The sequence below is a fragment of the Kogia breviceps genome, chromosome 2 (genome assembly GCF_026419965.1).
Source record: "Kogia breviceps isolate mKogBre1 chromosome 2, mKogBre1 haplotype 1, whole genome shotgun sequence".
In the NCBI taxonomy this organism is placed as follows: Eukaryota; Metazoa; Chordata; class Mammalia; order Artiodactyla; family Physeteridae; genus Kogia; species Kogia breviceps.
Window position 1 is genome coordinate 63,262,933 of NC_081311.1, and position 25,990 is coordinate 63,288,922.

Here is a 25,990-nt window from a genome sequence, read left to right on the forward strand (position 1 = left end):
CAGGTAACTCATGACGCTTATCTCACTTACCTGAGCTGGTGGTTGTGGGACTTAAATGGGGTGATGACTTCAAAGTAGCACAGGGTGGCCTTTACCGTCATCGCTATTCGATGGACAAGCGTGACTGAAGGCAGGTTGTGATAAAGTTCCACAAAGTGTAAGGTTGTACTGGGGTTCAGAGGATGATGAGGGGACACGCTGATTATAGCACAAGCCCAGGACCCACGCACGTACTGGCTTCTTCCTCTGCACAGCTCACCAGGCATGCCTCTCCCCATTTCCCAAGCCACAGGTCCCTACTCCTACCCCACCTTACAATTCAGCCCAGCCCAGTTTGACCAGTCCTCTCTAAGAGCTGGGCCACTGAAGAGTTAAATTCCTTCTGGTGGGTGTCCTGAGCTGCACAAGGACAGATACCAGCAGCCTTCACCACCCCACCTGCACCTTTGTGGACTCCCACTGATCAGACAACACCTGTCCGGGAACGTGGGTACTGACTCCCAGCAAGATAGCAAGAGGGTAGAGATCTGGAGCCCAGCCCCAGGACATGCTGAAGGGTCTGGGTCTGTTCACTTGGAGCAGAGAAGGCTCAGAGGCAGGACACTGTCTTCTAGTCCCTGCAGGGCTGTTGGGGAGTGAGGATCCCTGTCTCAGGTGAGTTGCTCAAGCATCTGACCTCCAAGCAGCAACGTTAAGTACCTACTATGTGCCTGACCCTGGTCTCAGGGTGCAGGCCCCACCCTGCCCTAGGTGCTCCCAGACCTATGAGGCAGGCAGAGCAGTAAATTTTCAGAGAGACGTGTTTCCTGCAGGGTGGAGTGGGGAACAGGGTGCTGGGAGGGCAGTGATGAGGACACCAGCACCACCTCCCAGGTCAGCTCAGAGTGGAAGTGGATGTTCTGTGAGGGCCCTACCAGCTCAGGAATGTACACTGATTTGTTTCGGCTTTGGCATCAGACAGAGCTGAGTTTGAATTCAGTTTCTGCCACTTCTTAGCTACGTGACCTCAGGCAAGTTTCTGAGCTTCTCTGAGCCTCTGTTTCTGCATCTATAAAATAAGGTTTGGGACCTCCCTGGCAGTCCAGTGGTTGAGACTCTGCGCTTCCACTGCAAGGGGCGTAGGTTCGATCCCTAGTCTGGGAACTAAGATCCCACATGGCACGCAGCCTGGCCAAAAAATAAATAAAATTAAAATTTTAAAACGTGCTTATAAAATGAGGACAGTCACACATACTTTGACAGGATTTTGAGATTAAATGAACTAACAAATTTAAAGCCCTTAACAAATAGCTGTCCAAGAAGATGCTCAATAACATAATAGTAGTTGTGGCTGCTAGCATCATCAGAAGATCCCCTCCTAGGGTTCTCCGCCCGCCCTCACCTCCTCCCTCCTCTCCCTCCCCTCTCATAATGTGCAGAGAATCCCCTGCCCCCACTGCTATGAGAAAGGAGCTCCAAGTGACCTTCTGCTGGGTCTCACTGCAGAACCCCAGGCCCTGGACATTGAAAATAATGAGGTGGTGTGGGATGGGGGGTGTTGAGAGGGGGTCTGCCAAGTCCTGCAGCAGGAAGACCATCCATCCCTGAATAAACAGGCTGTCACCCCTTCCCTCCCACTATCCTTCTCCCTTAAATAACACAGATCTGTTGCCCAGTTGTATCCAAGCAACACTACTCAGGCGCCCAAGGATGTCTCACTCTGACAGAGCCATTTATGAAGATGCTGCAAGGGAAAAGTGGGTGGGGTAGGGGTCAAGGGAGCTACAGAGGCCTGACAGCGCCTTCCCAAGGCCTTCAGATGGCAAGTTCCTGGTCCCCAGGAACAGAGCTCCTGGGCTGACTCCTCACCAGAGGGGTGGGCAGCGAGGAGTGCTTGCTTACCAGAAACATTCCAGCAGAGGCCAAGACCTCCCAGACTTACAGGGAAAATCCCAGACTCCCCAAAGCTTGGGACACACAGGAGCCAACAAAGTGCCTTGGAAAGATCACTGGCCCAGGCTTAGCCTCCTGAGCTCTAGTCTTGGTGCCAAAACTCACTGGCTGTGTTATCCCAGCCAGGTCACCCACCTCTCTGAGCCTCAAAGAACCTTAGTGCCAGAAGAGGGATAGGAAAAAAAAAAGGAAGAGGGATAGGAAAGGGACAGCCTCACACTTTTTGACAGTATCTATCCACATGACAAATGCAGACTCTTTGCCTCAGCAATTCCATTTCTAGGAATTTAGCCTAGAGATGTGCCTGAACACGGACAGATGGACAACTGTGCAAGGTTATTCCTCGTTTGCGATGGTGAAAGATTGGAAACAGCCGAAAAGTCTGTGGACAGAGAGATGATTGGCTAGATAAACTCTGGAACATCTAGAAACTGGAAATGCCATGCAGCTTTTTTTTTTTTTTTTCATGCAGCTATTTTAAAACACGAGGCAGGGCTTCCCTGGTGGTGCAGTGGTTGAGAGTCCGCCTGCCGATGCAGGGGATGCGGGTTCGTGCCCATGTCCGGGAGGATACCACGTGCCACGAAGCGGCTGGGCCCATGAGCCATGGCCACTGAGCCTGCGCGTTCGGAGCTTGTGCACCGCAACGGGAGAGGCCACAACAGTGAGAGGCCCGCGTACCGCAAAAAACAAAAACAAAACAAAACAAAAAACACGAGGCAGATGTATGTGGGCTGATGGAAAATGATCTCTAGAGCTGGGGGCAAACTCCAGGAGTGGACGTGGACAGAGACGGTCAGGGCAGTGTAGTCTGTGACAGTGGGCACTGGAGCCAGCCTTGGCATCTGTCTCTAGGGGAATAGATAATTCACATGGATTCCAACCACAGAATCCCATCCAACAGGTACACCCAACAGTCCAGGTGCACGTGCAAAGATGTGGAGCGAGCTTGAAAACACAGTATCCTGTGATAAAATAATAGAGCTGGATTAGCCATACAATACCATTGATGTAAAGTAACAACACTCACACCCAGAAAAATAACCATAGTTTTAAAAAAATGAGGATATGTGCGTTATGCAAGAACACTGATCAAACACACTACCATGGGTGTCTATGAGAAAAAGGAATGTGATGAAGGGGAAATGAAACAAAGAGAACAATGCAAGAGAAAGGCCTCACATATATTGATGATGATTGAGGAAAATTATTTACTCAACTGCAGCTGAGGTAAAAAATAAGGAGGGAAGGTGGGAGGGAGGAGAGGAAATTGCAGGACAGGTCTCTAATATTCTAGCACTTTAGGAGCTGTATAGATATAGTCCCTCAATATCCACTGGGGGATTGGTTCCAGGGCACCCATGGATACCAAAATCTGTAGATGCTCAAGTCCCTTATATAGTAGTACAGCTGTATCAGCTGTATGTACAGTGGGTATCAGCTGATGTGGAAACTGGATATGGAGGGTTGCTTATATATACATACATACACAGAATACAGTTTACCCTTGAATAACACAGGTTTGAACTGCAGGGGGCGAGTTATACACAATTTTTTTACTAAAATACTACAAGATTCACGGTTGGTTGAATCTGGGGATGCAGAACGGGAGATACCGCCAGGGGCCAGCTATAAATTAATTTACACGAGGATTTTTGACTGCGCAGAGGTGGGCACCCCTAACCCCCGCGATGTTCAAGGGTAAACTGTACATTAAATGTCTCTGAAGAACAGGTAAGAAACCAGTGATTTTAGTTGCCTCCAGGGAACTGGGTGGCTGGATGGAAACTTCTCACTGCATACCTTCTTGTGCATTTGAATTTTGTTCCATGTGGATGTGTTATCTATTTTTAAATAATAATCAACTGATAGGCTTGTATACACAGGGTCAGTCTCTGGACGGCTACAGAAGATGCTGGGAAGAGGGCTTAGCCCTCAGAGGATAAATGAGGTCTGGGGAGGGGAAGCAGGAAGCTTGGGGAGGGGAATTGGGCTTTCCCTCCACTCACTATCCTTTTGTACAGTTGGCTTTTTTTACCCTATGCATCTATGATATATTCAAATAACTGTCTTTTTTTTTGGCCATGCCATGAGGCATGTGGGATCTTAGTTACCCGACCAGGGATTGAACCCTGGCCCTTGACAGTGAGAGCAAAGAGTCCTAAAGCACTAGACCGCCAGGGAATTTCCTAATAAGTGTCATTTTTAATTTTTATTTTGAACACTTTATATATGCCCAAAGGAGAGAATAGCATAATCGACGCTATATACCCATTATCAGATGTGACAATTATCAAGATTTTGGAACTCTTGCTTCATCTACTGTTATCTTTTTTTTTTCTCCTTTGGTTTTCTTTCTGGAGTATTTTAAAGCAACCTGCAGACATTACATAATTTCACCCCAACCTCCATCAGAATATGATGGATGCAGTAAACACATCTTAAAGAAAGGAAGTCTAAGAGGCCAGACAGAGCACCCTGGAAGACCTAGAGGGATTCCCTGTATGAAATCTCTGATGGGTAGTGGTCCCTGCCTCTGCTTGACTGTTCCCAGAGACAAGGAACTCACTCCTGACCCAGTCTCCTTCTTTGTCCTAATGGCCTAGAGCTAGGCTTCTCAGAAGGAACAGACACCACCCCCCATTCCCTTTGTTGTCTTGGAGGCACTCAGCCATGGGCAGAAGCAGCTCAAAGCCACAGAGAAACAGCCCAGCTCATTAGAGTCCCTTCCTTTCCAAAACAAACTCAGAAGCATAATGGCACGCCAGGCACGTTCACGTAAACTGGAGGCCACTAAAAACCTGCTGGCTTGGAAGGCCTCTCCAGGCGCCTCCCCTCCCCAGGCCCTCTGAGACAGGCATTCACTGTCCTGGCAGTCAGGGGTAAACCTGGGGCCAGGACTGGACAACTGTTCCCAGCTGGCCTATGTGTGCATTTGAATCACCAGCAGGAGGGATTCGACCACAGATTGCCAGGCTCCACTCCAGCCCTCCTAAGCCAGAATCTCCAGGGCTGAAGCCTGGGAAAGCCCCCTGGGTGGTTCTAAGGCAGTAGTCAAGTATCCGGTGTTTGGGAACCACTGGGCCAAGTGACTCCAAGGCCCTCTTCTGCAAAGGGCCAATCCGACTCTTAGCAGCCTGCTTCTGTACCAAGATTCTGGCCTGCCCCCAGGCCAGCCCAGGGTATAGTGTTCCCACCTGTGGCTGGCAGGGGACCAGGTGATGCCAACTCCTCTTAAGAGTGTGCTGGCCAAGGCTCAGAAGGGCACAGACAGCCCCCCAAATCCAGGGTGCTTTCTGAGGCCAGAGGCACAGATTCAGAGATGGCATCTCACCCCTTCCCCTGCAAGGTCTTCCCTCGTACAGGGGAAGGGAGACACTGAGTGTCTACTCTGTGCCACAGTTCACATGCATTAACTCACTGAAGCCTCACCTTTGCCCCATGAGGAGGCAGGAGCCGTCTTATCGTCCTTAGCAGATGAGGAAACTGAGGCTCAGGGAGATGCGCGAACCCACCCCAGGGCACACAGCTGGTAAGGGGCCAAGCTGGGATTCACACCAGGCAGCCTGACTTCAAAGATCTGCTTTTCTACCCACAACAAAAGCTCAGCCTGCCCCTGTGCTCCAGCGACCGAGCAAGACATCTGCCATCCCAAGTGTGGTCAGCGAGACTATGCTCTGCATAACCAGGCATCCCTGGGTCAGGGTATGTGTCCCTCCACAGTGCGTGTCAGTTATGTTCTCTGGAAAGGCAAAGTTAGAAGTGCAGTTGGTTTATTGGAGTAAATGCCAATGAAAGACAAGGGGAGAGGAGGTAGGAATGAGTGGGGAGAGCCTTCACACCATGTTGCAGGTCTGACACCCGTGCAAGGATGGGGAAGGAAGGAGGGTTGAGAGGAAGAGCCGCAGGCCCAGGGCAGCCCTGAGAACATCTTAGCCAGGCCAAGTGGGAAACCCAAAGAAAGACTGCTCACTAGAGGAGTCCTGCGTCTGGCAGATGTGGCCCAGCTCTAGTACCCGCGCTGGGCTCAGCCACTGGCCAGGAGCCCAGGGAGGTGGTGGCCTCCATGTGAACACAGCAGTGGATCCCAAAGGTGGGGCAGCTGAGGGCAGTCAGCTAACTGCATCCTGCAGCCAGTTCTCTGTAAGGGAGCTCAGAATAGCACATCTCAAGGCTGCCACCCCTGGCATGATCCATTGGCTTGAGTTTTCCTCCACCACTAGGCAGGGAAATACGTACTGTTCACTGCTGTGTTCCAGCTGAGGGCACATCCAAATGCTGCAGGACAGCCGCTTCCACTGTAAGAGGTGGTCTTGGGCAGAGGAAACAAGGAAGAAATTCAAGTCCTAAGTACCTACATACACCAAGCTTGGACTCAAGGCCTGCTTTTGGATTACAAAGGGCTTTCTCAAAATTACCGTGCTGGCTATTTTCAGCCAACCTGAGAAGTAGGTGCCACTCCCACATCCCAGAGCACTGAGGCTCGGAGTGATGTCACTCCTCTGAGGATAGCTCTCCTGACTCCAAAGCCTGCTGTGCCCTGCTCACTGTAGCAGGTCCACAAGAAGCCCTGGGCAGGGACCCCTCCTGGGGCAAAAGCCGGGAAACGGGGTCCACATTTAGGGCCTGGGGAAAAGAAGCTTCCTTAACCTTGCCTGGTACACCTCATCCCACCTTTTTTTCCATCAAGACAGTCAGACAACCCCTCTAACTGAGCAGAAAACCAAGAGGCCATGGGCCTGATAAAGGCCATGACCAGACAGATTGTTTGGACAGAGCCCCTGACCAGGCTTCTGGAGATTCAAGCCCTAATCTAGATCTTGACTCACCATATCTACACTGGGCCTCAGTCTCCTCATCTGTAAAATGAGATAAATAACTCTTGCCTTGCACATAAACACAGGTACTCTTCTCAGACCCCATCTATGGTGGATAGGTGGACACATTGCCCATTTGGCGGTAAGTAACAAACTTCAGACAACTCTGGTGCACTGTCAGAATGAACCCCATGCTTCTCCTTCTATGGAACATCGGGGCTTAGGGGCTCTTTGCGGGAATTTAACCCAACTCCCCACCTCACCCAAGAATGCTCCCCACTGTACTCCGATCCTTTACTGGGTACTTTCTAAGTGCCAGGTACTGTATTAGACTTCAGATCCATAATCCCATTCCTCAGTTTTGAAAAGCATATTCCGCTACTATCCTCATTTTTTGAATGAAGAAACCAAGGCACAGAGAGGTTGAGGAACTTGCCCCACGTCCCTCAGCTATCTCTGACCTCAGAGCCCTTGAGTTCAGCGAAAGTGCTCCCTGACTGTAATCCCGCCCCCACCCCCACCCCCACCCCGGGGATGGGAGCTCACCCACTAGCAAGACTTCTCTGCAGAACTGTCCTCCTCCTAACATGAATCTGACCTCCACTTTCCAGCCACTCTTCCTTAGTCCCCAGCTGGTCCTGTCCCCACCACCCTGGGACCACCAGCACACAGGTACATACCTCTTCCTTTCAAATATTTGAGAAATACCGTCTCCTACCCTGCCTGCAGACTCCTCCAGCTAAACAACCCCTGGGCTTTCAAAGCCCCGTGGGAGCTTCCAAGACCCGTGAGAACTTCCAAGACCGGAAAAGGACTAAACTATTATTCCACCTCCAGGTCCCCCAGGGAGCTCTTTCCCAAGGGGGTCGAGAAGAGAACGAAACGCTTCTCTCTCACCACTCAGCACCTCCCTACCCCCAGGGATCTGGTCTCCCGGCTTGGACTTCACACCTATCTGACATTTGACATTCAGAAACCTGCAGACAAGTCTTCTTCTGGAGCCGGCACGCACCTCCCAGCCTGTCACTGCCCCCCTTCAAATCTCTAGCTGCTGCTGGCAGTGAAGCAGTGAAGCGGTTAAGAATGCTCACTATTCTGTAGGGAGAGAGAGGGAGAGGCCAGGATGGGGGTGGGGCAGACAGCCAGAGGCCGGCGGGAAGGAAATAAAGAGCCCCAGCAGGGGATCAGGACAGCCCAGGACAGGGTCTTGGAGGGGAGCAGGCTAAGTCTCCCTGCTCAGGGGGCCCCAGTTTCTGCCACAAGTCCCTGCCTTTCTCACTAGTTTGTTCCACATTCTCTTGCTTCCTCTCACAGTTTCCCCCTGGTCACTCAGGGACAGCGACCTCCTACCCCCCGCCTCCAAAAACCACTATTCAAAAAGTTAGTGTTTAATGGGTATGGCTTTTCATTTGGGGAAGATGAAAAAATCCTAGAGATGGATGGTGGTGATGGCTGCACAACAATGTGAATGCACTTAATGCCACTGAACTGTATACTTAAAAGTGGTTAAAATGGTCAATTTTATGTTATGTATATTTTACCACAATAAAAAAGAAAAGGAACTCGACCTAAATGGGAGGGAAATCCAAAAAGGAGGGGTTGTATGTATATGTGTGGCTAATTCATTTTGCTGTGTAGTAGACACTAACACAACATTGTAAAGCAACTGTACTCCAATAAAAATTAATTTTTAAAAAAACCCACATGGGCTTCCCTGGTGGCGCAGTGGTTGAGAATCTGCCTGCCGATGCAGGGGACACTGGTTCATGCCCCAGTCCGGGAAGATCCCACATGCCGCGGAGCGGCTGGGCCCATAAGCCTGTGCTTCTGGAGCTTGTGTGTCTGGAGCCTGTGCTCCGCAACGGGAGAGGCCACAACAGTGAGAGGCCCGTGTACCACTAAAAAAAAAAAAAAAAAAAAAAAAAAAAACCCACAGAATGGAGAAAATAATTGCCCCCTCCCCCCTACACAAAAGACCTCACCAAGAAGTCCCAAGTGGCCAAAGTTCCAGCTCTGAGTAGGAAGACCACTGTCTGGGAAGTGGAGACCTCACACCAGCCCCATGGAGCGATCCTGGGAGTCCCAAAGCCGCCTCTCCCCACCAGCCTCCCCAGTGGCAGCCCTGGAGCAAAGTGCACCGGGTCAGGCCAGTGAAGGCCTGGAGACCCCCAGTCCCAACCCCAGGTCAGAGCTAGAAGGTACCAGAGGCACCAAGAGGCAGCGCCTGGCCCAAGGTCACACAGCAAGTTAACCACAAGGCCCACTGAGCAGACCCATCCCTGAGCTGTCCTCAGAAGGGAAATGCAGGCCAGTTGGGGTCTGGCAGCAGTTTAAAACAGAATACCTAGGCTATTTCTCCCAGCTGCTTCCCATCCTGCCTGAGGACCTGCTAATGTGAGGAGCCTCTCAAGTTTCTCATTTCCCCGCAGGTTCTACACTCGGCCTTTGCAGCCCTGGCACATGGAGCCTTCACTCCCATGGATGGCAGCATGTCCTGGAGGGGTCAGGCTTTAGAATCAGAGAGGCCTGCCTGAGTCCTGATTCTGTCTCTATGAATATGCTTCTTAGACTAGGTGCCCCATCTGTAAAATGGGCACAATAATGCCTAATTGGTGGTATTCTTTGAGGATTAGCACAAATGATATAATACCTATGAAGGGCCTGAAATGCAGTAGGTGCTCAAAAATTTTCTTTTCTTTGCTCTTCCTTCCTGGGGACCCAGGGCCTTCTGCCTAGCACAAGTGGTACAGAAATGGTCAGCAGCATCCTCCCTCACCCACTGATTGCCTGGGTAACCTGGGGGCAAGTCCGTTCCCTTCTCTGGGCCTGTTTCTCCACCTGCAGAATGAAAGGGTAGAGTTTGCTAATCCTTCACTGGTGTATATAACATACCTAAAAGCGCATGTATATCTTTTCGGGCATGCTATCTACAAGAATGTTCCTAGCAGCATTATTCAGAATAGCCCAAAATATGTAAACAACTCAAAAGTCCATCAAGAGAAGAATGGATGAACAAACTGTGGTGCAGGGGACTTCACTGGTGGCTCAGTGGTTAAGAATCTGCCTGCCAATGCAGGGGACATGGGTTCGATCCCTGGTCCGGGAAGATCCCACATGCCGCGGAGCAACTAAGCCCGCGAGCCACAACTACTGAGCCCACATGCCACAGCTACTGAAGTCCGCATGCCTAGAGCCCGTGCTCTGCAACAAGAGAAGCCACCGCAATGAGAAGCCCGCGCACCGCAACTAGAGAAAGCCCATGCACAGCAACGAAGACCCAACGCAGCCAAAAATAAATAAATATAAATAAATCTATGAAAAAATTATTTTAAAAAAACAAAAACAAATTGTGGTGCAGTGTCTTAATGGAATACTTCCTAGCAACTAAAATGAATGAACTACCAATTCACCAACATCATGGACGAAAAGAGCTAGATCCAAATGAAAATGTAGTGTAAGATTCCATCATTTAGACAAACTCCCAGGACAGGTAAAACTAGCCTATGATGATTGAGGGCAGAAGGGTGGTCACCTCTGGGTGAGGGGTGACACTGACTGGGAGGGGGCCTGAGGGAAACTTCTGGGCACTGGGGATGTTCTATATCTTGATCTGGATATGTTACATAGACGAATACAGCTGTGAAAATTCATCAGATTATGACTTTAAAATCAGTGCACTTTATGCATTATTTTCATCATCCCCTTTGCCCACTAAGTTCCAGCCTAACTTCTTTCAGTCCCTCAAACTGGCCAGTTGTGGTACCTCCTCGGGGTGTTTGCACTGCTGATCTCTCTTCCTAAGATGCTCTTCCTCCAGATCATCCTTCCAGACCTGCCACCTCCTCGGAGAGACCTTCCCTGCCGCCTCCACCTGAAGCAGTCCCTCATTCTCTCACTATTCCGTCGCCCTAATTCTCTACACAGCACCCATCACTATCTGATACTTTCCTTGTTCTGGCTGTTTGTTTATTTATTGTCTTTCTCCCCCTTCCAGGATGTCAGCTCCCTGACAGCAGGAACGTGTCTAGTTGGGTTCAAATCTTGGCTCCACCTAGAAAAATGGCTGGCACACAGTAGGTACTAAATAAATATTTGTGGGATGAGCAGGTCATTTCTAGAGAAGGTCAGATTATGTCTCAAAATTTTACTCTTTAAAGTGGTGAGACGGAATTCATTTTTTATGTTTTCATTCACCCCAAAAACATGCAAGAGAGGCCTATGAGGTGACAGGCCCAAGCTGAACTCACCAGGGCTTCTGCGGGAACGCCCAGAGCAAGTGGCTGGCTCAGCCTCCCAGTTCCCAGGGTATGGAGACTGGTGGGCTCTGGGTGTGGCCAAGGCTGCCCATGCCAGCTGAATGTCTGGGTAGCAGGAGGGCCTGTGCCTTGGCAGGAAACCACCCCTTCTAAAGAGTCAGAGAGCTCAGCAAAAGCCAGCCACTGTCCCTGTCTGCAGGCCTGGTCACTTGCTGCCATGGCAACTGTCCTGCCAAGCCACTGGCACTGAATGCAGGAGACACAGTGTCAGGAAGGCAATTGGGCATCTGCTGGCCTCCCCTGTCCTGGCAAAGGAGGCACTTTGCCCTGCCTGAGCTCACAGCTGGGAGAGGTATGTGTTGTTCCTGCGTTTTTCCGTGTGTGTGTGTGTGTGTGTGTGTATGCGCGCCATGCACAAGCACAGTCTCTCCCACATCTGGAACGGGGATTCCCATAGGGGGTAAAGAATTGTTCAGTAGTAAAGGCTGTCATTCACTGAGTATTTACTACACCCAGGTACCATGCTAGATACTTGTGTATTTCCTCATTCTAGTCTCACAACAACCCTATAAAATAGGAACAATTCCCACTTTTACAGAGGAGGAAAATGAGGCGCACAGTGGTTATGTAACTTGCCCAGAGTCTCACAACTAGTCAGCAGTAGAGTGAAGATTAGAACCCAAGCAATCAAGCTCCAAAGCCTTAATGATAACGGCCAGGAGCAGAGCCTCTCCACGGGACTGAGTCATTTGGTTTTCCCACTGGTCATTCAGTTTTCTGAGCTCTGCACAGGCACCAAGGAAAAAGAAACGGTTTTGATCTGGCCTCTGGCTTCAAGTTGCCTCTAGCCCCCTGCAGGAGATGCCAGTAAACATAACCATGATGAGGAGCCCCAAGTCTCAAAGAGCAGAGCGGAGTACAGAGGGCTCTGTGGGGCAGGAAGACGTAAGGGGGGAGCCTGACTCCTGCACCTGCTGCTTGGATCTCCAACTGGGGGCTGTGGGGTCGCAGTGGGAGCTGTCCTGGAATCAGAGGACCGATGACGTTCTGCCCTGGGAGGCCACCTGCTGGACAGATGGCAGCAGGAGAGGCCAGGCAGCCGGACGCTCCTCTCCTTCACAACAGGTGTTTCCCGGGGGCTCTCCGTGTGCCTAGCACCATGCTAAGTGCAGGGGTGCAGAGCAATACAGACAGTAAACCCAACAGGCTTTGTGGCACTTACAGTCTGCTGGGGGTGGGGTGGGGGGAAACATGAACCAACAGCCCCCGAGAGCAAAGATGTAACCACAGCTGACAATAAGTGCTCTGAGGGACTGACGGGGTCACCTTTCAACAGCGGGTTGGGGGAAGGTCTCTCCAAGGAAGTTATATTTAAGCAAAGACTTGAAGGCTAGTAGGTGTTTGCCAGGCAGAGGGGGAGAAAGGGCATTTGGGCAGAGGGCATGGCAAGGGCAAAGGCCCTGAGGTGGGAACAAGCTCATCAGATTCCAGGAACTGAAAGAAGGCGGAAGGCTGCTGCAGGTGGAGGGCAATGAAGCATGAGGCACAGGCCCCGGCTTCAGGAGCTTGTATTTGATCCCGAGGCAAGGGGAGCTCCGAGGGTTTCAACGAGGGAAATGCTGCAACCCCACCCACGGCTGCCGCTTCTGGGAGGAATGGATTGTGGGGACCAGCCAGGAGGCTTGGGCAGAGCAAATGGTGGCTGGGACCAGGGTGATGACAGAGGAGATGGAGAGGGACAGATGGATTCTAGAGAACGATTTTAAAAGCAGGATCGGTGGGGCTAGTGTTGGATTGGATGTTGGGATTTTGGGGAGAGGAGGGAATCAGGGTGTCTGGCTTGAGTAGAGGGAGGGACTTGAGTGAAGTGGGAGCACTGAGCGAGTAGCTCATGAAAACTCAGTCCTAGATGGGAAGGGAGCTGGAGAAGCCCATGGGGGAGCCCCAGGGAGATGCACAGGGGGGTGGTGGATGTGGGTTCTGGACTCAGATGTAGAGAAAGGCAGGGCACCATCAGCATCGGGTGGGGTTTAAGCCCTAGGAGGGCAAGACCCTGCAGAAGAAGGATGTAGAGGGAGGGGAGGGAGCCATCAGTGCCAAGCGGGTGGGGGGCACTAGAGAACGGGAAGGAGGCCAAGAGGACAGAGGACTGAGCAGGAGCAGCCAGGGAGGTGGGAGGGAAGCTTGGTGGCACCAAAGTCAAGGGGTAGGAGAGTGTTTCAACTGTGTCGAAAGCTGCCTTGAGGTCAAGCAAGACTAAACCAATTTGGCAACATGAGTGTCCCACAACCCAAGCCAGGGCAGTGTCCATGGTGGGCGGGGCAGGGGAGATGCTCTCAGAGGTGAAGAGTGACCAGGAGGCAGGGAGTGTGGGAAGGCAGCGCCAACGATGACAATTCGAGAAGATGCGCAGCTGGAAGGGGACTGGGGTGTGTGGCTGTAAAGATGGGGTGACAGGGCATGGTGGGGAACTGGTCCGGCGCATGGGGGTGGGAGAGCACGGAGGACACAGGCGGGGCGGCAGGACCCCGCAGCTCTCCAGAATCTTTCTTCTCCTGCTCCTCCACTCTCACCCTGGCTTCTGCAGTCACCCCTGTAACAACCACCCCTTTCTCTGATGAGGGAAACAGCCCCAGAGAGGGGCCCAGGGTTACACTAGGGCTCTGCCCAAGCTGGCTCCTTAGGGGGGCAGGGAGCCGGGTGGTGGGCAGGCTGTTTGGAGTCATGGGAAGCCAAGAATGGTGCAGAGGTCACGTGGGCCCCTGACGGGTGTGCACGCCCTTCCCTCCCTGCCAGGCCTGCACTGCCCAGCTCCAGCAACCCCCTACCCTGGGCAGTGTGGCAGGGGACAGCAGACAAGACCAGGTACCCAGGAAAGATTACTTGTTATGGGGTCCGAGCCTCATACTGTTGGGACAGGGGGTTTGAAGGAAAGAACACAAAAATACAAATACAAGTTAGAGCTGGGGACCTTGAAGGGGCGTGAAACTTACCCTTCATTAGCCTCAAGGTAACTAACTCCACCTGTGGCTGCCGTCGCCTGAAGCAACTGAAATCATCTCTCAGCACCTACCGTGCAGAGTTGCAAGCACTAAATGAGATATAACTATGCAAAGGGTCGCGGGTGGGCTCTGACAAACTGTGGCAGTGGCTGTTGCGGACTGGGCTCCCCTGGGGGTGGGGGTGGGGGGCTCTGCCCTCCCTAAGTCCAGGGGCAGAAGCGCTGGGGAGCACAAAAAGGTGGTGGTGACCCACCCCACCTATCCCACCTCCACCCCAGAGCCAGCCTGGCACCAAGTCGGGGCTCTTCAGATGGCCCTGCGCCATAACGTCCTCCTGAGGCCCCAGCTTACAGAGGAGGCCCAGGGTGGGGACAGGATAGATGGGAGGGGAACACATCCAGCTGACCCAGATCCCTGACTACTACGTCCAGGTCGGGGGCTCACTCCAGAGGGTCCCTCTTTCTCGGGGCTCCAGTCCGGACCAAGTGGCAAGACCTGAGGGCGGGGGAGCTGCCCGAGGTGCAGCACCAAGTCGTGGGCACAGCGACACACGAGCAAGACCTGCAGTGCTCACACCCACTGGGGCCTGGGGAGGAGACACCCCGCCGCCGTGCTGGGGACCCGCAACGGGGCTCCAGGCCACTCACCACCGCCTCCACTTTTCTCTGGTGCCACAGCCCGCTCTGCTCCTTCTGTTGGCTGAAGGCCGAGTTGCCCGGATCACCCTCCGAGTGCTTTCCCAAAAAGGTGGGCGCAGCGGCCTGACATGGCTGGCAGGACTGGGCACCGCCCTGCACATCCCTAAAGGGATGCCTTTAGGACTCCTCTCCACAAACAAGAACAAAGCCGGAGGCAGGCACGCACGCTGAAGGGCACGGCTTCCATGAGTGTTCCTTTCCTTTGCCTCCGTCACCTCCCGATGACAACAATCAACCTGCCTGGGGAAAGCAAGCTCTATAAGAAAAGTACTTTTTCATCCCCCTTACTTAGCACCTATTGTACACATGGCACTGAGTGCAGGGGTGCAGAGGAGACTTCTGTCCCCTAAAAGCTCATAGTCTAAGAGGAGGTGGGTAATAGGGGGCATGACATAAGGGTCCTGAGAGGGCTGAATGTACTGCAGAAATCTCAGCTGGCTTCCTGGAGGAGGTGGTCTCTTAAAATAAGCAACATTTGGGCTTCCCTGGTGGCGCAGTGGTTGAGAATCCGCCTGCCGATGCAGGGGACACGGGTTCGTGCCCTGGTCCGGGAGGATCCCACATGCCGCGGAGCGGCTGGGCCCGTGAGCCATGGCCACTGAGCCTGCGTGTCCGGAGCCTGTGCTCCGCGACGGGAGAGGCCACAACAGTGAGAGGCCCGCATACCGCAAAAAAAAAAAAAGCAACATTTATTTTTAGATAGTGGTGAAGGATGCTTATTGGCCTGGAAAGAGGTTCAGGTTACATGAAAGAAGCAGTTTACAGAACAGTTCATACAGTATGATTGTTCTAAGTAAAAGATGCATGTGCACATAAATGCCCGGGGGAAGGGGGATAGGAAGGACATACTCCAAAATGCTAACCACGGTTACATATGGATTGCAGGATTAGAGGGGATTTTTCTTTTCCTCTATGTACTGTTATGCAGTAAATTTTCTCCAGTGAATATACATTAATTCTGTACACAGAAAAGCACAATACAAGGAACTAAGCGGAAAAATTTTGTTAACATTTCATCCACTGGTTAGGATGAACAGAGGAGGAAGAAGCTGCAAAGCCCACATGTGCAGGACCTGAATGTTAGGAAACACTTCCACTCACTGGTCTCAGATCTCCACCAAGTCCAGGATAGCCAAGTGGGGGACAGAGCTGGGGACAATCCCAGATGCAGAAACTGAGGCTCAACGGAGCCATGTGGCTTGGCTAAGGTCACATGCTGGTCTGGGCTGAGCTGAGAGGAGGCCCTAGATGTCCTTGCCCCCTTCCCTCCCGCATGCCAATCTAACTGGTACTAATTCAGACCAATACCCTCTCCCCTTCCCCGCCCTGCTCTTTGGGAATTTCCTTGACTGGACTCCCCAGCAGGGCAGTGCCCTCTTACCAGTGGGGAAGGAACACGGTTCTGAGGGGTGTAGTCCACAGGGAGGATGGAAAAGGGGAGCTGAGGGCTGGGGTGGGAGTGGGGAGGGCAAGAATGAAGAGAGCCAGGAGTAGGCTGGGAAGGGGGCTGGGCCGGGGTCTCCCGGGGAGGGAAGCCAGTGTGGCCAAGACTGGAGCCGAGGAAGCACAGCTTCCTGCAAGCCTCATAACCCTGATCCTCTGGCTCTGCAACAGCAGAGGAGGTAGTCAGAATGAAGGTTAGGGTCAAAACAGACCTGGACTCCAATCCAGCTGAGCTGTTTGGCACCAACTTGACCCTGAGCAAGTGTTTAAGCAATCCAGGCCTCAGTTTTCTCATCGGTAAAACGGGAATCACTATACCTATAGAAAACAGTGTGAAAGGAGCTCCTTAGAGCTGTGCATAAAGCATGTGTCCAAAGCACTCAGCACTATGCCCGGCACAAAGATAACAGCTGACTTTCAACATGTTTTTCCATCTATGAAATGGACACAGGTTTGGCTCAGCCCACCCCTCACCCCCAATTCCCAGGTGTCTGGAGGTTCTGCCAGTAGCCATAGAATGAAAGGCTCTGAGGGTGAATGGTGGGTGAGAATGGATTCAAACTGCTTCCACTGAGTTATCTGCTTCATGAAAACTCTTCCTGCCCCACTGGGTCTCTGGTTAATCATATTAGCTCTCCAGGGCTTCCCTGCATACCCAGCCAGGTATGTGCACCTCCCTTCAAGCTGCCTTTGAAGTCTGGGGTTCTTTGATGTGAATGGGGGATGCACCAGCCTGTGATCCCTCTAGCCCTGAGGTCAATGGCTAACAGGGCACAGGGCTTGCGCAGGGGTGGGGGTGGGAGAGTTGGAAATACAAGTCCCCGGCGTGAGTTACCCCATGTGCAGGCTTTGGAGTCAGACTGCCTGGCCCCAAATCCCAGCACTGCTATTAATTAACTGCATGACCTTGGGCAAGTTGCCCAGCCTCTCCGAGCCTCAGACTCCTCAGCTGTAGAAAGAAGCCAGCAGAAGCATCTACCTTGTGTGCCTGTGGAAAGACAGAAGAGAGGGAAGAAAAGAAAAGAGATGATGCTGTGTTTTCCATCTTACCTGATAAGGCTCTCTAGGAGGGCAGGGATTCCTGGGTCCCATTCCAGGCCTACTGAACCCATAGACCTATGAGACTTTGGTGTTCTTAAGGTTTAGTGCATTCTTAAGCTGTAGTAGAAGTACAGAAGAATATACAATTTATTAGAATATACTTAATATTTAGTCGAATATACTTAATATTCTATTAAGTATAGTTCTATTTCAGAAGTATAAATGCTACAAACTTACAAAGAACACAAAGTTTATCTAAATTTCTTTTGTTAAACGGTAAGAAATTTGGGAAAATAAAAGAAATAATAAATATAAATAATAAATAAATTTCTTTTGTTTATTTAGTTATATGAATTTTTAATAGTAATTCTTATATTTTAAAAGTTTATTGTATTTATGTTCATTTTTACAGCTTTAGTGAAGTATAACTGACACACAACAACTGCAAATAAAGTGTGCATTTTGGTAAGCTTTGACACACGTATACAGCTGCCACTACAATCAAGATAATGAACATATTTATCACCCCAAAAATTCTCATGCTGAATCGTCCCTCTCCCCTCTCCTCCCAGACAACCACTGATCCACATTCTGCAACTGATCTGCTTGTCTGCAAACATTAGTTTGCATTTTCTAGAATTTTATATGATTGGGATCATAGAGTATATACTGTCTTTTGTCTGCTTGTTTAACACAGCATCATTATTTAAGATTCATCCTTGTTGTATTTATCAATAGTGCATTCCTTTTTGTCAGGTAGTACTCCAATGTACAGATATATGCCATTATTTGTTTATCCAATCATCCACTGTTTTGAATTTTGCATAATGAAATTTTAATGTTCTTTAAAAATAGCAAATGTTTACTAAAACAAAAAATTTTAATTAAAAATGTATTATTAAAAATTCACAAAACTAGGGACCTCCCTGGTGGCACAGTGGTTAAGAATCTGCCTGCCAATGCAGGGGACACAGGTTCGAGCCCTTGTCCGGAAAGATCCCACATGCCGCGGAGCAACTAAGCCCGTGTGTCACAACTACTGAGCCTGCTCTCTAGAGCCCATGAGCCACAACTACTGAAGCCTATGTGCCTGGAACCCATGCTCCGCAACAAAAGAAGCCACCGCAGTGAGAAGATTGAGCACCGCAATGAAGAGTAGCCCCTGCTGGCCGCAACTAGAGAAAGACAGTGCACAGCAATGAAGTCCCAACGCGGCCAAAAATTAGTTAATTAATTAATTATTTAAAATGCACAAAACTAAATAGGTGTAAAAGGAATTTTAAAAATTAAACTATCAAAGGATGGTTTTTGTAAGTTTCTATCATTTATATTTTTGAGGCTATTAAAGCTTAAAAGAGCACTAAAAATAGTACACTGTGACTTTGGGGACTCCCTTTACTTTTAATAAGTGCCCCAGGGGATTATTATGGTCAAGCAGTTTTGTGAGACACTGAGCTAATAGTGGACATAAACCTCTTAGTATAGTCAGTGCCTGGTCCTCTGTAAGCGCTCCCCAAGCACTCCTCACCCCCACAGGAAGCACTCCCCTAAGGGTTTGTTCTTAGTAGTGATTCTTTTCCTTGCCCTCCACACACACACACACACACACACACACACACACACAGCACACAGCACACACACGTGCACGCATGTACACAGGCACAGAGTTTTCTCCCAGCCCCAGGCTCAGCTGGGTCATCAAACTCCCCCTCAACTCCAGGACCAGTGACTCTCTGTGGAAGGGAAATCGGGGGGTGGGAAGGCGAAGGCAGGGGTGGCAGGCTGCGCTGTGGGAATCTCTGAGAAGCTTCTGGGGTGGGAAGAGAGGGACCCTCCTGGTGGTCTCTCTGTTTGTTTCCCAGGGCAGGCTGAGCTTTCACCTCCTGACCCTGTGGGAAGCGCAAGTCGATCCTCGGCTCCACCCAGGAGGGGCTGGGACGAGAGTCTGGCCATGGGAGCTGGAGGGAGCAAGAGATTTAGAATCAGACAGGCCTGGCCCTTACCAGTTCTACCATCTAGGGCCAGTCACTCTCTGGGAGGGACCCTGCTCAGGTCCCTCAGCTCCTGCAAGGATCAGAGGAGAGGATGGAGGCGAGAGGGCGGCATGAGCGATGCACGCAGAAGGTGCAATAACGTGAATCATGTTCACGAGGAGCCACAAGCACCAGGAAGGCATTCTCTTGTTGGTGTCAAGACATCTGCAAGCCAAAGCAGGTGTACTGAGCACTTACTGAGCACCTACTATGTACCCCACATGTGCTCAGGAGAGTGAAGAACTTGAAATCAGAGGAAGCTGGTGACGTACCCTTCCTGGCTCATACCCTTTTGGTGGCCACTGAAGGAGAAGGGACTCCCCTATCCCCGCCTTCTTACCTCTGTGTCCCTCCCAGTCCAGGGACTGGGTTAAATGTATTCCTTCAACATATACGTACTGAGTCCTAGAATCGAGAACTGTGCTAAGCACTGAGGGTTCAGTGGTGAACTGAACAGACAGGAGTCTGGCTGACAGCCCAGTGCTGGGGAAGGGCAACAGACAAAAAATAAACAAACAGTACCAAAGTAAACAACTTAATTCCCAACCATGGAAGTGCTGTGGAGGAAGTGAACAGGGTGACTGTGATGGAGGGCAGGAGGTCCATTTAGACAGGGGAAAGGCCCCTCGTGTAAGGGAGGTAATAAACGACCATGTGAGGACATGGCAATATCCAGTCTGGCTTCCAGAGTCAGAATGACTGGGTATCCATCACAGCCTTACCATTTGCAAGCATTCCATCCTGGGCAAGGGGCTTAACTCCACAGAGCCTCAGTTTTCACACCTGTAAAATGGAAGTAAATATCCAGTCTGCTTCATGGGAGTGGTAGGAAGGGTAAATTACATAATTCAAGCACATTATGGTAAGTACTTATTAATAACTGACTTTTTAAATTTTATTTTTATTTATTTATTTTTGACTGCGTTGGGTCTGCGCGCAGGCTTTCTTTAGTTGAGGCTAGTGGGGGCTACTCTTCGTTGTGGTGCATGGGCTTCTCACTGTGGTGGCTTCTCTGTATGGCCTCTAGGCACACGGACTTCAGTAGTTGTGTCACGTGGGCTCAGTAGTTGTGGCTCGTGGGCTCTAGAGCGCAGGCTCAGTAGTTGTGGAGCACGGGCTTAGTTGCTCCACGGCATGTGGGATCTTCCCGGACCAGGGCTGGAACTCGTGTCCCCTGAATTGGCAGGCAGATTCTTAACCACTGTGTCACCAGGGAAGCCCAATAAGTGACTTAAGATATTTATTTATTTAGGCTGTGCTGGGTCTTAGTTGCAGCACATGGGATCTTCTTTTTAGTTGTGGCATGAGGACTCTTAGCTATGACATGCATGCGGGATCTAGTTCCCTGACCAGGGATCAATCCCGGGCCCCCTGCATCGGGAGCGCAGTCTTACCCACTGGATCACCAGGTAAATCCCATGGTAAGTTCTTATTAAATAATAGATTATTTCTATTTCATCCAGCCTGGACCAGGTACCCACAATCCATGGGTTAGTTGGAGAAGGACAATGGGGTGGGCTAATCCCGAGCCTGCACTTCCAAACTGATTCCAGAGTGTCTTACCCTCATCCAATATACAGCAAGTGTCTCAAACTCATTTGTCTTTAGGGCCAGGCACATGGGTGCAGTAAGTTAAGGAGTGGTGGGGACTGTGCTGCTCCTTAGAGAACAGACACTGCCTAAAGGAAGCAGATCCTATTCAGTTTAAGGGAATGCTTGCTTTGTTAAAATGAGGGCCTAGCCCTTTCCATTTCTTAAATGATGAAAACAAAGTATTTCCTGCAAAATCTTATGAACTTTCAGTATTGGTGATTTAAATAAAAACCTTTCAGAACACTGTTGGGAGCAGACAAAACACGGTGGATCAGCGAAGGTGGGCTGCAGGCAGATTTGCAAGCTCTACCTACCAAGGCCAGGTCCTTTGCTGAACACTGCAGAATACAGAGCCAGCCAGCAGCAGGCTCCTGGTGGAAAACTCCTAGGGGGCTACAGGGACCAGAGCCTGAAGGAGGAAGGAGACCACTGGAAGAGGAGACCCTTGAGCTGGATTCTGTGGGATAAATAGGTGTATTTTGTGTGAATGAAGAGGAGGTAAAAATCATTCTGGGCAGAGCAAGAACAGCTCTGAACTTTGGGGAAGGGTGGGTGTTTCCATGGGGCAGAGTGCATTTGGGGTACAAGGGGATTGTAGTGGAAGGCTGAGGTCTCTATCTCCAGATCACAGAGAGAGCCACGTGTGCCCAGTAGAGGCACCTAGATGGGCCCTCCAAGACCAGCAGTGAGGGGTACAGGAAGGGCACCAAGTACTGGAGGTGGAAGCCAGAAGCCTGTGCCTAGTCCCGCCTCTGCCATTTGCGGGACTGCATCAAGCTGAGGATCACAGCAAGCAATGGTCAGCTAGGAAGCAGGGGCTGGGGCTTCAGAGACAGGAGTCGTCCGCACTTCCAGGGAGCTCACAGTCTGATGGCAGTTACTCACGAGGGCTGGGACAACTGCTCCTCGGTGTTCTGCTTAGAAGAGGACTCTGCCAAATTGCTAGGGAGCTAGTGGCAGGTCTGTAGAGGAAGCAGCAGTGTTTAAGCTGTGTCTTGATAGGTGAGAAGGAGTTTACCAGGGAGATTAAGTGGAAACAGCAGGAGGCTGCATGGAGAAGGAGCATGTGAAAGGCAGAGGTGTGCTGGGAACCTGTTCAGGAATATGGACCTCATTCAATCACCTGACAAATTCTTACTGAGTTCCTGTGTGACAGGAGCTGTGCCAGGCATGGGAGGAGCGTGATGAAGCAGACGCCCTCCACCTTCAAAATAATGATGCTATTTAATTCCTCTGTACCTCAGTTTCCCCATCTCTAAAATGCCTTTCATACCTTACAGAGCTTCAGGAAGGGGTGAACAGGATTACATAGGCTTCATAGGCTAACCTATATGCGAAGACAGCCAGTGTCACACTGGCATATAGGAAATGCTCATTAAATATGTGCAGGGGCTTCCCTGGTGGCGCAGTGGTTGAAAATCCGCCTGCCGATGCAGGGGACACGGGTTCGTGCCCCGGTCCCAGAAGATCCCACATGCTGCAGAGCAGCTGGGCCCGTGAGCCATGGCCGCTGAGCCTGCGCGTCTGGAGCCTGTGCTCTGCAACGGGAGAGGCCACAACAGTGAGAGGCCCGCGTATCACAAAAAAAAAAATGTGCGGAACTGAAATGCCTTCCTGCCCTGACTTCCTGAGAATCTAGCACTTGCCAGTAACCTGCCTTAGACTCCTAGATAAGCAGGTTTGTTCGATGAATGAATAAACAAATGACCAAGCACTACTTTACACAATTTACTGCATTTACAGCATTCTTGTCAAGTAGATACTATTCTTTATCTCCATTTTACAGCTGAGGGAGCAAATGCTTCAAGATGGTAAGTGATCTAATATGCCCAGGTAGTGACAGAGAAGGATCCAGAGTCTGCCTTCTGGCAGCCTGACCTCAGAGCCCCAGCACTTAACCCTGCATATTGTTGCTCACGTGGAGGAAGGGTCCAGAACGGCCCAATGGAAAGCATTCGAGAACTTCGAGGGACTTTGCTCCCCACTCTCCAGCCAGCTGGGTTGGCCCTGAAAGGTTATCTCCCAGGTCAGGTAATCTGTCGGGTCAGTCTGTCTGGGGCAGGGGAAGCGAGAAGGTGTCATTCCCCTCCTGGGAAGAAGGCACTTTTGGTCCTTCTTGCAGGAAACAGATCCTGGATGAACAAGTACCTTTTAAAAATGAGAAGAATGACTGTTAGCCTCCATCCTGAAGAGTGCCCCAGCTGGAGAAAGTTCAGTGATGAATGGGCTTTGACAGAGTACCTCTTGCTGGTCAGAGAGCAGGTCCTCACGGGGCTTTGGGCCAATACACATCAGAAATAAGTTGTGTCCGCTGCTCCCGGACTCTGGGAAAAGCAAGACTTTATTTGAGAGTTGGTTTTTTTTTTTTTTTTTTTAAGTCTTAGGACAAGGCCCATGTCCATCCTCTCATCTATGGGGAAGTCAGAAGGCTATAAGCATGGGTTTGGGTAACAAGCAGTATCCTTCACATACTGGCTGTTTTCACTTGTAAATGTGTGGCCTTGAGCAAGTTACCTGGTTCCCTCTGAGCTTCTGTTTTCTCATCCCTGAAGTGGGGATGATAATAAAATCAATGCAGTGATTACCAGAATGCCTACTGCATTAGGTGCTCAATAAGCACTAGCTATTGTTATTATGTTATTATTCATTTTAACTGAAATATTTACTGAGCTCCTACTATATGCCACATAGTATGAGGGACACAGAGTGAATAAAGCTTAATTTCAAGGAGCTTCTGGTCCAGTACGGGAAGGAGATCATCTGTTTTGTTCCTTCCCCAATCCTGGTGGATAAGACTACTACGTTCTGAATGCCCCTGTTTAAACAGGGACCCCCTGGATTCTAGGACATGTAGGTTTGGGAGAAGGCTGACCCCTATACCTCTGTCTAACCACAATATCTCATTGTTTTTTTTTTTTTTTTTTTTTTTTTTTTTTTTTTTTTTTTTGCGATATGCGGGCCTCTCACTGTTGTGGCCTCTCCCGTCGCGGAGCACAGGCTCCAGACGCACAGGCTCAGTGGCCATGGCGCACGGGCCCAGCCGCTCCGCGGCACGTGGGATCCTTCCGGACCAGGGCATGAACCTGTGTCCCCTGCATCATCGGCAGGCGGACTCTCAACCACTGCGCCACCAGGGAAGCCCCTCTCATTGTTTTTTATTTATATATTCATAACCTGGGTGAGGGCACCTTCTGCCTCTGGGGAGGGGTCTGATGCAGAGGGTCGGGACTGACAAGCCCCAGGCTGTAAGCCCCCAGGCTAGGGAAGTTGAATGACAACCACGGAGCACCCATAATAATCTGTATGCTTAAGGCTTTACAAAAACACCAGGTTTTAAGCGCTTGCAAAGCATTTTAGCATTTGTTTTATTTAATCTTCACGGAAGGAAGTATCTCCAGTCACGGTTTACAGATGAGGAAACTGAATGCAGAGAGGTGGGTTCCAAATTGCAACTAGACCCTAGCTCACCCAGGTTCTCAAAGTTGTCTGATAAGAATCACAGGGGTACTGGTTAAATATGTAGATTACCAAGGTCTCTCCCAAATTCGAATGCTAAAGGCCTGGATTGGGACTCAGGAATAAGTAGTTTAACATACACCCCAGGTGATACTTACCTTCAGGCAAGTCCAGACACAGTGCCATTCATTGATTAATTTACTCAGCTAAGATACTTTGGGTCCCAACCATGATATGTACTAGAGGGAGAGCACGATGAACAAGACAGTCCCCAGCTTTAGAAGGAACTAACAGTCATCTGGCTGAGCATATTGTCCCGGTCCCGTGGTCAGCACAGGTCTACAACCCACATCTCTCCCAGGCAAGGCCCCTTCCTGCTGGCTGGGCCGACTTCCACCTGGACACGGGTTTGGAGCTCCTAGCTGAGCCTGCTGGGCCTCCTTCCACTAACACCTGCTCAGGGCTGAGCGTGTGGTTCTTTGGAGCTGGAGGCAGCCTGTGAAAGAAGCCTAGGTGTGCCTGGAACGCAGTGTTTCAGTAAATGCTGGCCAGCTGCTAATGTGAATGTCAGGGCTAGGAAAGGACCAGGGGGCAAGGGCAGGGGCATAAAGAGCCCTCCAGTGTTGCAGAAAATAGCTGGGGCCTGAACAAGGGGCAGAGATTTACATTTCTTTAAAGGTAATTTCAGCTTCAACCTGACTTTGCACCTGAAGAGAGCCCAGACAAGGACCGCTCTTGTGTAGGTGAGGAAAGCAGGGCCCAGAGAGAGGAAAGTGAGAGGTCCTGAGCTGAAACCCAGGTCTCCAGGGTAACTGCCAGGGGAGGCAGGGACTGCAGGACATGGATGACACAGGCAACACCTTTTTCCTGAAACCCTTGGGGGTGATGTGAACCTGTGAAGGAAGACCCTGATACCACCGCAGGCACTCCACTCACCCCTTTAGCTATGCCCTCGGCTCGGGTTCTGAGCACTTCCTTTCCAGTGGAGAAGTCTGTCCTTCATTCTGGTCACTCCTGTCCTCTGTTTTCTCCAGGAGAGAGCTTCAATATTTGAAGCAGGTCCCCATGGACCTTCGTCTGGCACTCATCTTTTTTGTTCCAGCAATTCCCAGTACCCGGTATTTTTTCAGAGGCTAGCACTCCAGACAGGCCCTGCCATATAAGGCAGGGGGTGCTCCCAGAGGTCATCTGTACAGTGTCCTGGAAGGCTGTACGGTGCCAGGCTGGGCTGAAGCCTACAAGGCCAGTGTGGGGCTGCACCCTGCCCGAGAGCCTCCAGGAGACACAGCTTTCATTCTCTATATGCTTCTGGTTGAGCCAGACATCTATTTGGAAGCTGGAGGAAGAGGAAAGGGCAGGGATCCCAGGTGGGGTAGAGTAAGGAAGCCATCCTTCTGACCTGGGAGTTTGCCTGAGACAAGCCAGCTGTGTCTTGGAAAAAAAGCCTGGAGTAGCAGAGTGCCAGGGTGTCCAGACTGGGCAAACTAGACGGTCCCTGGACCCAACATTTCCTCTAGTTTTTCAGGTCTCCTCCCCACCAGGCTCAGGTCTCACTCGTCCCCAGCAGGTGGTCCCTCTGGGGGCCACCCCCGGTGACGGGGGCTGGGCTAGTGGGTGTTATCCGACCTGAAAGCTTCCCCTAGGGAGGAAGGGCAGGGGCGGGGCGCCCGCGAAGGCTCAGGATATAAGGGACGGAGGCTGGCCTCGGGCCCCGCCACC

The 25,990-nt window shown here is 50.8% G+C and overlaps 1 long non-coding RNA gene across 1 annotated transcript; it reads right to left on the reverse strand.

Annotated features, from left to right (window-relative positions):
* Nucleotides 1-14,662: 14,662 nt before the first annotated feature.
* Nucleotides 14,663-17,057, reverse strand: LOC136793550 (uncharacterized). Its single transcript, XR_010838946.1, has 3 exons — nucleotides 16,984-17,057; nucleotides 16,361-16,466; nucleotides 14,663-14,941 (listed from the first exon to the last, which is right to left on the reverse strand). It is a non-coding gene; the product is annotated as an uncharacterized lncRNA (long non-coding RNA).
* Nucleotides 17,058-25,990: the final 8,933 nt, after the last annotated feature.